Raw genomic sequence first — 13,081 nt, 5'->3', positions numbered from 1 at the left:
CTCCAAATTAAAATGCATTGTGCAGAAAAATTTTAACACATACCCATATAACTCCCTCCAAATATTTCAACCAGCTGGCCAGAAATTAACTCAAAAGTAGCCAAAACTGTAATTGTTTTATTTTTTCATGCCTGTTTAAATTCAGTGGAATTTCTTAGAAAACCTGATTCTTTAAAAATTTCTAGCCGATCTAGATTAGATGGATAGAGTTTTTCAATCCACAGGACACACCCAACCACACAAATTTCTCTTATTCAGAACTTCCCAGTGTTATCACCTGCTGTTTTACAGGCATATACCCCCTAATGCCCAGTGTCTTTTGACTGCTTGCTGGCCTCCCTAGTACCTTGGAGAACCCATTGTATGTACAGCCCCTACCCCAAAGTGTTTACAGTTGAAGTGTAAGATAACTACAGATCTGATCCATTACAGTTTTGACTGAAATAAATATATCACCACTCTTCAGGCATTCTGACTTACTTAGCTTCAGTGAGTCGATACTTCTTTTAGTAGCTTACCAAAAGATAAAGACCTCTATCCCTCCTGACATATATCTTAGCTTACTTGGGTCTATAGACTCATTTTAGTTATAAAGTCTGACACAGCCTTCTCATGATTGTTTCATTCTGAATTACTTTCAAAAGAAAAATCATTCTTATGTCTAAAACATTTACAAGATTTTAAAAGTTCAACAGAAAAACACTGAAATTATTTCAAACTTATAGTTTAAAAGTAAAATTAATTCTATCTTGAAATTGAAAACCCATCTCTGCATTGCTCTCTATTTGCGTAGCTCTATAAGAATGACAAGAGATTAAGCACAAAATTAATTTGCTGAACTGAAGCTGTGATCTAAAACTAACTGAAACTGTCCACAAGCTTCATGCAAATGATGTTGAAATTCATCTTTTTGCAAAACAAAATGCAGGTAGGGAATAGAAGTATGTATGTAATACATGTTAAAGACTACATACTACTATGCTGAAGATAGAAAAAATAATAAAAAGAACTATAAAACTTATTGCACAGGCTATGATATTTCATATAGAATATTTTTAAAACAATGGTGAAAAGTTGAAACAACACACTGAATAAAAAGATACTTTGACCCAAGGGCAAGTACTGTAGTGATCAATTACATCTTGAATTGCAGGAACAAAATTAACTAACTTGATGGAAAGCACCACATTGCAATAAAAGATATCATATACAGATGAACAGGAATTGAGAATGCTATTTATTTGAAACAGCAGGTATAATATACTGTACCTCTATACCTCCTGATGGAATATTTCTAAATGGGCTACCCATATTTTGCAGCTTGACTGCACTTTGATTTATAGAGCCAAAGTAAATTATATGCTTCGCCAATAAAAATTCCTTGCAAAGGCAGCTTTTTTCCATTTCATTTTAAAGTGAATATGAAAAGAAACACATACAGAGACTTTTTTTAATGAACATTGCTATGTAAAACGTATGCTACAGGTATGAAAGTATGTCTGTATGTGTACAAAGATATTTCCTGTACCAAAACAGTTTTTGACACAGGAAAGATGGGAAATCACTTTGCATATATGCAGATAGCACAAACAGTACTACCACTGAGGGGTGGAAATAGTCAATGAAAATAATTCACTAGTTTGTTTTACAAGTGAACAAAAACTCCTCAGTAATTTTGTGTTATGCAGTAATCTGTATTAGTGTGTTAATAGAGGGCACAACCAATAAGAGGTATCAATATGATAACTGCCTGGCAACTGATAGCAACACGACTGTAGGAAGCTGATGGATGTAATGCACACCAAATCACACATTACATGTCATGGGAAGATTACTATACCCAACACACTGACAGGACTTGCATTGTTAGCATATGAGTTTCATCATGTTTAGCTTTGATTTCACTTTTGGTGCTACCATTTAGCCAGCGAAAACAGAAGTGGAATGGTCACTAACACATTAATTTTAGGCAGCTATTGTTCCCAGTCCTTAGGGATATTCACAGGATCCAGATTCAGTCACCTAACTTAGCTATCTGTGTGGTGGAATCCACATAATTCTGAATGTGTAAAAGCCAGATGCCTCATCTTTCCAGAGATCTGTGGGGGTCACCACCAGCCACATCCAGATTCTGCAGAAATCAATCATACTAAAATAATTCCTTTGCATGCACAGTGTAACAGAGGAATTAATCCTTACTCACATTAGCCCTTTGTTGTTAGGCATATGAAGTAAACCCTACCAATTTGACTGGGATAAAAGTAGATGATATTGCATGGACAATTCTCAATTGATTGTAGAAATTAAAGGAAAAGATGAAAACCTTTCATGCTAAAAATAAGCAGAAACAATAGACAATTCAGCCCAACCAAAAACTTTACCCAAATCTAACAGAAACCACCAAATCTTTTGCCCACAGATTCTGGTGGAAAAGTCAGAAAGAATACTTGAGAAACTAGATCTCAATGGAACTTCAAATCTCTTTTCACTGTGACAATTCAGATATTTTTTCACTGTGACAATCCAGGTACATGAGACTTTGAAATTTTTTGGAGAAGTGTTTGAGGCTTAGAGATCAACAAAAAGACCACTGTTAGCAGATGACCCTTCCAAGCTATTCACTCGCTACTTAGATGACCACAGTTTCAACAGGACTAGAACATAAGTACAATAACATTTCTTTTGCCTTACTTGTGAAATCATACTATGCATACATTCTCACCCTCTTATTGATGTAATTATCATATTAATTCTAAGCAGCTTCTCTCCTTGCATTGCACTAATCTCATATTGCATCATCCCCTTCATCATTCAATCCTATGGCATTCTCTGCCTCACTTCTTCCTATCTCTTAGCTCCTGTTCCTGGAACATGCTTACACTGACAAATCAACTTTTGGTGACATCTGAAAGGGCAACTTCACATTTTTCCTATTAACACCTCATTCACTGCCACATGAAGACTCCCCATGTAAAGATACATAGTCAAGTCAGAATTACTTTCTACATTTCTTGGTAAAACCACAGTTCATATTTACAGCAGCTAACAGTACTTATCTGGAAGGGTGAAAAGAGAAGACAAAACTGTTCAAGAGAACCAAGTAAACTGACAACACAAAAATGTTTCTGTGAGATTTTTTCTTTACCTTCTTGTGATGTTTATTCAGCTTTGCCACTTGACCAACATGCATACTTATGCAGTTCATAACTCCTATTAGGGATGCCAAATAGTATTGTTACTCTGGTGTGAAATCTCAGAATTAATCTTTTATTTGCTGTCAAATAAAATAATAGGCTACCTTTGCCTCCTTCCCATCAAGCAGGGACACCTTTGAGAAACCATCTGCATAACTGGCCCCTCTCCTTCATTCCCAAGCTGAAAGGTTATAAAATATGCCAGCTGGGATCCTTGTCACCTGTGCTTACTCGTCTTCCCATGGAAGGCCAGCTACCATTCTAGAACCTTAAAAAAGATCATATGTCCTGTCACTAGGAGGATTTTTTTCCACATTCATCATTGTACTGTTGAATCACTTTTCACTGCAATAAAGCTGGGATTATTTAACAGTGATCTGCAATATGTTTTCAGTGACATTTATTATAACTCCCTTCTGCTGTAAAAGATCCTATAACGCGTGGGTCAAGAAGCAGAATCCCTGAATTAACCAGTTCCCTTTGGAATAGTTTGCTAGAATCCTTATTTCTTTTCTGGGAATGAGGAGAAAAGAATCAGTGAAGTTTCTTTGGCAATGATAAGTAACCCCATGATGAACTTGCGTTCTCTGACTTACGAGTGCAAGTAGTATTAAATGCAGACTGTTAGCAGGAAGCTGAATGTAGTAACAAACCATGGCCTGGGCAACACTGACAAGGACCGGAAAGCCTTATAAATACATCTCTCCTGAATGTACCATCATCAGTGTTATTATTCCAGGTCTGGATCACGTTGCCATAACTGTGCAATGGTCTTCAACAGCTTATAAAACATATGAGTAAATTAAGTCAAGGCAGTAAATAATAATAAAATACATTTCCAAAGCTCTTTGATCCTAAATCTCACAAGGAACCCCATTATAATCATATTTAGGCATGAAACTAGCATAAATTAGCACCTAATTTTTCCAAAATTCCTAATAGAGATACCAGTTTCCTTCTAAAAATGCCATTAGGTACATATACATCTGACACCTAAATACCTTTTTAGAAAACAATATAAGTACATAGGTGCTTCACCACATTTAAAATGCTTTATAGGTTTCAGTTTAATAGAAACCTTAAAACTCTATTTTGCAAAGACCCTTTTGAAATAGCAAACCAAAATAAGCATTCTGTTCATCTGTTTCCTAAAGCTGCCTGTTAGAAATAAAATACATTTAAAATTCTCCCTATGAGATTTTAACTGAACTATCATACTTCCTAACTTTTCTCTATAAATGCAGAAAGAGATACAAAGAAACATCCCCACAGAGCAATCTATCTTACATTCACAAGCACCAAAAAGTCAGTGCTTCCCCTTACCTGTCCTAAGGAACTGCTCTTCATATTCTGCTTCTCTGTCTAGCTCCATTATTGGAGTCCCTGACATCTTGGAACACCTCAGTGCCCTGAGGAGCATAACATGTTCTCTGCAACACTGCCATCCTTGGGACTAGTGTCTGTCTCAATGTAACACTAGTGATTTAAAGATATCATGGGCTATAGCTAGAGTGAATTCTGAATTGCTGCTACACTAAACTTCCCTTGAACTGTGGACTGGATGCACCTCCATGTTCTTATAACTGAAGATGACAGCACCACTATTTAATACACCATTCTCCATTTTGTCAAACTTTGTGTTGGCAACCAGTCACAGTTGCTTTCTTTACTGCATTATTTTCTTTACTGATTTTTTAACGAAACTCCTCACCCTAATCTTTAATCCGGTGCTCCTTAGTTTCTATGACAGTGTCTTTCAAAACACATTTCTAATGAGCTGTCTTCCCATCTGCAGTCTTTATACAAACCACCATCTTTTTTTCTGGAGAAGCTAACCCATAGGTGTGAATTCCAGACCAGTCACTGTGCTGAGAGCTTTGAAGCTGAATAAAACATATCTCAAAACAAGACTGGTTTTAAATAGAAAAGGACCCAGATGATTAAAGTGGATAAGGAAGATGTGGAAAGCACTGTATTAGGCTGGCCTTTGTTATTTAGTATTTCCTAGGGACCCATGCTACACATAGCAAGGACTCGCTACTGAGTGCGGAAATGAGCCGTGGCAAGTTTTTAACGTGCTTTGTTATGCTTTAATAGTCAAACCCATTAAGCTATAAAAATGTAACGATGCTCATAAAAACTTGACACCCCTCACTAAAGACAGGCCTGCTGGAAGCTGCCTCTGCTCCAGCACAATCCTGCTGAGCCACTTTACTAGCTCCCTGACTCCCAGCTCTGGGACACGGCGGCACCGCGGCAGCTTTCAGCTTCTACGGAAGGAGCCTGACCCACCAAAAAACAAAGTAGAGGCTTAGAGTTTTGTTTGACTACAAACTTTTACTGCCTGCTGCAGCCCTTTCCAATTTCAGAACACATTGTTTCATTGCTACACAGCTGTCTCACTGAGCAGGACCATGGAGGTTAGACCTTGGTGGAGCCAGAAGTCTACTATGCAATCTCTGCCCATCTCACTTGGACTACTTTATTAGATGATGTGTACTTCTCTAGTGGGCCTCTGGAAGATACTAAGATGCTGGCAACAAAGATCTAGGAATATCTGTTCTAACCTATGCAGGTTGTGCTACATCACCTTAGCATCAGAATTCCATCCAATGGTATACTGAGCAACAGAGTTCAGATGTCTTCTGTTTTTACAATACTTTCTCAATAGAAGAAGCATGAATGAAGAAATTAAATTATTTCTCTGGGTATGGAAGTTTCTTATTTCTTTGGAGTTTATTAAAAAACAAGCCAATACATGTGGTCTTTTATTTATGTAAAAAAAAGTGCACTATGCTTTTGAAATGCATCTTGCTTTTAGAGCAAAAGCTGGTGAGGGTTTCAACAGCCCTTAGTTATGTAGAAAGTTCTTTCTACTGTTTCAAATAGCCCTGAAAAGATCTTCATCTCCTGAAACCCCCAGACGGTGATGTGTTGCCAAAGAACTGAAGCTGAATGCTTTATTGAACTTATTTTGAACTAACCAGGCAAGTCAGATATCTATCTGATGGGAAGGTGTGAGGAAAGGATCTATAAGGTTATCACTAACAATCAGCAATTACTTATCTAATATTTAAAACAAGGTACTTAATTTACTTAGGAATTGCTAATTAATTTAGCAGGTTTGAGATCCTCTCTTTTCATGCATGCCAAGGGCAACTTGTTCTGCACTTCAGAATCCTTCTAAAGTAGATCATGATGACAGATCAAGCCAGATGAAGAATGGAAATCAGATTTAACATTTTATTTGATCTGCATAGCTACTGAGATCTTTCTTACACTAAGACACTGATAACTCCACAACAGAAGGTACAGATCTCACTGAAGATCTAGAGTTTACAAAGCATTTAATGCTGCTCTGTTGGGCACAATTGCACCACACATTTAGTGTCTACACTTGCTACTGCTACCATTTTGTCATGTTAATAAATGCCAAAACGGTAATTTACTTTGCAGATTCACTTTTTGTGCACAGCTTTGTCAAGTTCACTACGCAGACTGGTACATACCACCCCATTGCTTTATAAATACAAGGCTGGATAAGACTTCTTTTTTTTCCATTTGCAAAAGATACATAGGAAATAGCACTGGGAAGAACACCAGAAGGTCATCCATTCCATTCTCCTGTCTCACAGCAAGTTCAATTCCACCTAGCCATTCATCACAGATGTTTGTCTTTCATGTCCATAAAAAGCTCCAGCCTCTAAGAGTACACATCTCTTCTAGTGCTTCAGGGTCTTCCAGTAAAAAGGTTCTGTTAGCCTTCTCAATGACAGGAAATCTAGCAGATTTGACACAGCTATTTTTGTGCTGCTTCTGCAAATGTATCTACGAAATTGCACAGGCATTCTTTTGAACACAAAAACTGGAATATGGGACAAAAAGAAAAAAGCTGAACATTATTAATGCATACAAGTAATTTCAACCTATCTTTCCCTTCCAAAAAGTAGTAATTTCAATAATTTTCTCCCTGCATTTCTTTCCTTTTTTTTTTTTTTTTTTTAATATTAGGGATAAAAAATATTTACTGGTTTTATGCCTATGTGTGTTAGGAGTGTAGAGTTTATGCCTATCTGAGAGTCAGTATGATAGTTTACTGTATTCTATTCATAAGATGATTACCCATATTTCTGAATATTCCTGTACTACCTATCCCCACCAGGAATGCAGGACAGCTGGCCCAGCAAATTCAAGTTCGCTTGCAGAAACTTACCAGTGCTGATGCATAAAGTGGAAATAGCTATTTGATGTGGAAATCACTAGCATGTATAAAACCATGAACGTACAATTGGTGCATAAAGGGATTGCCATGCCATTAGATCAGTGGTCCTTTTAATCCAGTACTGAATAGCCCATCAGTTACTGATGGCAGACTTTTTGGTGTGTTTGTCCTTTTATTCCACTGATGTGTTGATAATCTAAACACTTGTATTAGAAGAACAACTTTTCAGAGTAGAAATTTCTTGAAGTCACATGCAATTATACACTGAAAAAAAAAACCAAACCCCTGTTAGCTTCATGATTCTTCTATCCAGTATTTACCTACAAGCTTTTTTCATTAATTTGCTATAAAGCAATTATAATCAAGCCTTATGGAATTTTGGTATTCTTTCTGTGAAAAAAATCCCTCTGCATAAACTTTGAGAGAAAGAGCTGAAAAGTGTTCATATTGTGTCATTCATACAGATGATGGGTAGTTTTGAATTCATAAAATAAATATGCCAAGAATAGACCTTAGTTTACTTACATCTATGTCCATCTATGACAAATGAGGTGGAGAGAAATGAAATTTATGACTGAAAATATCAGAGATAACATGCCACAAGATGCCAGGAACTAGTACGATACCTCATTAAGAATTGTGTTCTTATCTTTCTCCATTCAAATACTTCAATCCATTCTGTTTTAATTGGCATCTTCCTAATAACTTGAGAGTTATATAATGTTAATGAGAAGTTAGTGTGAGATTGAAGAACAAAGCATTTTATTTCAAAGCTTCATTTTTCAATTTACAGGGAATGAGAATTCTGGTGAAGTTTCAGCTGATGATTTCTGTGGTTGCTAGTCTGGCATGATCCCATTTGGAGCAAGCTGAGATCAATCATAGCAAGAATTTAACAACTGACAAGGCCAAATTCATCTTGGGTGCAACTCGAAAATTAATGTAGTGATGTTACATTTTGGCGCACAACTTAGTATAACAGAAAAACAGAAAACACCCCCTTAGGATTCATTTACAACAAGCAAAATAGCCACGTGGACCCAAACTACACAGCAGTGATCTGTGGAGTTAGTTTATACACAGTGTGTGAATTCTGTTTACTACCAGGGATTCTGTCTGTGGAAATCAGAATAAAAACTCGACTTCAGGATCTGGTCACCTTCTGTGTTGATTGTTGGGTCTTTTAAGCACATTGGATATAACATGGGATGATACCCTGAATGACTCTTTCAAATGAGACAGCTGAATAGTGAAATCCTCAGGAAAACTAGTGTTCTGCACTCACCCACTCATGCACATTTCTGCTGAAGGCTGGAGGACAGAAAAGGAGTTGCTCAGAAAGAGGCGAGAGATGTTGGTATCTCCCTTCAAAAACACTGAATCTGAGAAAATCAGAAAGGGACATATGGTTCAAGGAAATATGGAAAAATGTATATATCTGGAGAAATAAATTCTGCTGAATTGTTGCAATGTATGAAGAGGAGGGTAAGTGTTTCGACAGAATAAGAGAAGAGCTTTCAAAGATTCAGAAGCAAGGCAGATAGAGGCAATAGCTCTCATTAGACCAACAAGTATGACTGGAAAATTTATTAAAAATTCCAGCCTTCCTATGCTAGTTATCTATTACAAAACATTACCTCTACTCTCAAATCTTGCCTTGACTCCAATCATCATGGCCACTATATGATTACCACTGATTCAGAGCAAAGCCACAACAGGACCCTGTACTCCTAAAAGCATTCTGATCTACTATAAAAAAAAAAAATCCAAAAGGGGTACAGAATCATGGTCAAAATAACATGCACATGCATTTACTCTTTTGCCTAGAACTACACATTCCCTCTAGATGTTTAAAAAATTTAAAAAAAAAAAAAGTATGCTTGGAAGCCTCTCAAAACCTCTCAATCTCTTCACTTTCATCTATCCTGAAGAAGTCACTTTCACATTTGGAAGATGTGCTCAGGGAAAGAATGCATCTTAAAATTATGTTTTTACAATATTTGCAGGGTTGAGGGAAGAACGTCAGCATGGATCCAGACAATTACAATAGTAAGACCACACACTCTTATCTCTGGTGGTGGAATAAAGAGCACAAGCTCCAGAAAGATGACAAACAGACCTAGGCAAAAAAAAAAAAATTAAAAATGCTCCTGCATCTCATATAGGCTAAGAGAAGCTTGAGATGCAATATAGGTTTAGTGTATTTGGGTCAAACACAGATGCTTGGTAAGTTTTTACAGGGAGGAAATGCTCTAGCATATCTGCTATATCTAGTATTAAATTTCTCCTTACTAGTATAAATTATCATCCTTCCCATTAACAGAACTACAGAACTTTTAGGAACTAAAGCTCTCCAGAAGATCATTTCATTCTTCACTCTACCTCAGGGCAGGATCAGCTCTGCTTAAATATCTGCAGCATCTTCCATCCCACAGTATTAATACACTCTGAACCGAAACCAACATCCAGTCACATCTGTGGAAGAGACACCACTGATGTGAGTCAGGCTTTAATACACTCACAGTTGACTTTATACATTACCACAATTCTGTCCCTTCTGGAAAAAGCATTGAGAATCACTTCGTCTTGCATAGAAACCATACTGCAGTTCAAAGAAAAATCTGTAATCAAATCTGCAGGGGAACCAAATTTGAAATAAAAATAACATTTAAATCTTAAATACTAATGAAAATATAAATCTTGTTATGAGTTTTCTATCACTTGCAATTAAGAAAGCATGGATCCTTAATACTGCTGTTACAGCTCAAGGGAGAGCTGTGAGTACCATGCGTACCTGTGAGTACCATGCTATCCTAAGCCAAAGCTATCATAAGGCTTAGAAGGCTCTGAAACACTGAGGCTGCCTGACAGAGCTGCTCCCTGGGAAAATGCTACAGGATCATAAGTGATCCCAACTGTCACCTTAAGGACACGGTATTGTCCCATACCCAACAGAGCAATGGGTTAGCCTTGACTTAGGGGCACGCTTGCCACCTACTGGTCAGCAGCTGTTCATCACGCTTCTAAAATACTTCCACACTGCTTGTCTAATCTAGTCCACCATGTGCAGAAACCTTTCTGTACTATCAGCACAATACATCCTCCTCTCATCTGCAGCATTACTCAGACCAAGAAAATCCTGGAGAGATCCCAACCCAATTTGCAAGAAGATCTTTGTAAAACCAGCTGTGTTCACGGATGGTTCCCAGCTGCTGCTGCCTTTCCCCCACCCTCTTTCCACAGCCTTCAAATTCCACTTGTAAACAGGAGTCCGAAGATGTGCATTAGAGCTGGCCATCTTAGCACCTATGCAGGGTATATAGAGGTATGCTGCAGTCTCGCCAAGCCTATCCAACCCATCTCCGTTCCCACTTGTTCTCTTGAAAAGCACTAGTGTTTACACTGGAAACTGTTGCTCAGCAGGTATCGATCTTGCCTGCTAAGTGCATCAGACTGAGCTCTGAACTTGTATTGAACACTGACCTCAGTAAGTCTTTGCTGCCTAGGAAACAAACTGAGTAAAAGGACAGGGAATTCAAAGCGCTATAGGTTGCTGGCTGGAACTTAAAGACTGGTGCCTAAGGCTGCTTGAAATACTTTCTTAAAATTGCTTTTGAACAGGAAATTGGATTTAACACCCACTCCACACCCCCATTCCTCCCTAAAGCTGTCTACTTTTCTTCAGCCACAATGTGAGTAGTTTGATTGCCTTGTGCTCTCATTTTCCTGCATGGTCTGTAGCTTTCCTCTCCCATGGAAGAAAAGTGTATGTTTTCTGGGAAGCACAGTGGCCAGGCACTTGTGATACATACTCACACAGAAAGGAGGCATCTCTCAGACAGGAGCTACTGCAGTTCAGGTGAGTTCCAAGGCAGCATTACCAACCTCAATGAACCCGGTTTTCAACAACTATGACTTACCACTGGAAAAGTTTGTTTCCCTTTCTTAGTGGGAAAAAAACATCCAGTCTTTTTTATTCCTAAATGACTCTAGTTGGTGGTGCACGGGTCACTGAAAAGTTGAAAGAGCCTGCTGGAAAAAAAAAAAAAAAAAAAAAAAAAAAAAAAAAAAAAAAAAAAAAAAATTCGTTTCAGAACAGTGCCTAGTAATGTTACAAAATTACTACTTCTGCTAATACCAGCTGATATCTTTGCACTTAGTAATCTATGCATGAAGAAAATCCTCCAGTAGAGGCTGGCAGCTTCTGGGTAGCAACACAACAGGAGATGCTTGTCTGATAATTGTCTATGCCCTATGCATCGTTACAAGAATAAATGGTGGACCTCAAGGTAGAGGCACAAGACTCTGGCTCCAAACAGGCAGACCTGTCAAAACTAATGTTCTGAAAGTCTTTAAATATGAAAGAATAAATCCTAAACTCTCAGTGAGATAAAACTGGAAAAGAGGTAGATACTCATGACATTACTAATAATGGGAAAGCATAAGGGATTCATATGTCATTATCTGTTACATGTCAATTGTGTAAAGATAAACTAAAGTTAAATCCAGTCTTGCAAAACACTAAACCTGAGGCTGAATAGTGCATGTGCTTGTATGTGCCAGTGAAACTAGTGGAAGAGGAAGGTGGTCTCTACTCACACAACCACCCACTTAGAGCACAGACCATATGAACAGTTGGTTATCTACTGCAGGGTGGGACAAATTATGCTAAATTGAACTAAGTCCGTGCATCTTGGTTCCTAGTTCCTTACTTTCTGTAATTATGCACCACTGATAGTGTGGTAGGATGCAAATAGAGGCAATTCTTGCTTCTTGGCAAGATAGACAAAATAAAATTTTATGACTAAAGATGAAGGATGGGGAGTCCAGCAGGGGGAAAGTCTATTCTTGCTGCAGGAGAGTGTGGATCCAGAATGGAAGTCCAAGGTCAGAGCTTGTTCTTGAGCTAATGGGATGGACTGGGACAGTGACTGCTGCTTCTCAAGAGGCAAAGCTTTCCCTGCCAACAATAGGCATTGCCTAATATGCCCAAACTCTTCTCTCAACTTTAAGAGCCTTCCAGGGCTCTGGATCAGCTCTAAGTATTCTGCTTGCTCTAACACCTAAACATCACTACAACTCTGTTCTTTTTTGGGTTTGAAGATAATTTTACTGTTGTTCAGGAAAACTGAACAAACCACAAAAGCCTTTTTTACTGACTGTATATCATTCCTGTCACACCATGTGATTTTGGATGGAATGTGAAAAGGGTTTTTAGAGTTCTGCCATCAGTTTCTATGAGAACCTGCAGCCCACTACATTTTGTTCAGTTAATTTCTAATTAATTAGCTATATACTTAAGAAATCATCTTGTATGGTCCTAGCTAATTGTATAGCATTATACATAGCAAGGTATTTTTATAAGTGAAAAATGAATGAGCTGTCCTACAATACATAGTAACCAGAAATTTGGACTGAAGCCCAAATTCAGTAATAATTTATGTTTCATTAACTTCCCTGGAGTTTTAACCTTCTTTATCCCTGCTACTGACTTTACTATTAAAAATAAAGTCAGGCAAAATTATTTTAATATAGATAGATCTATGCCTAAAGGGAGTTAAGAAGTTATTTTACCATAGAACAAAAAGAATATATACTACTCCTGGTGCCCTATATTCCCTCCTACATATTTCCTATGTATTTCCTCCATTATGTTCTACAACTA

Source organism: Athene cunicularia (genome assembly GCF_003259725.1).
Source record: "Athene cunicularia isolate RWA chromosome 6 unlocalized genomic scaffold, athCun1 chr6_part1, whole genome shotgun sequence".
Classification (NCBI taxonomy): Eukaryota; Metazoa; Chordata; class Aves; order Strigiformes; family Strigidae; genus Athene; species Athene cunicularia.
This window is presented reverse-complemented; position numbering follows the sequence as displayed.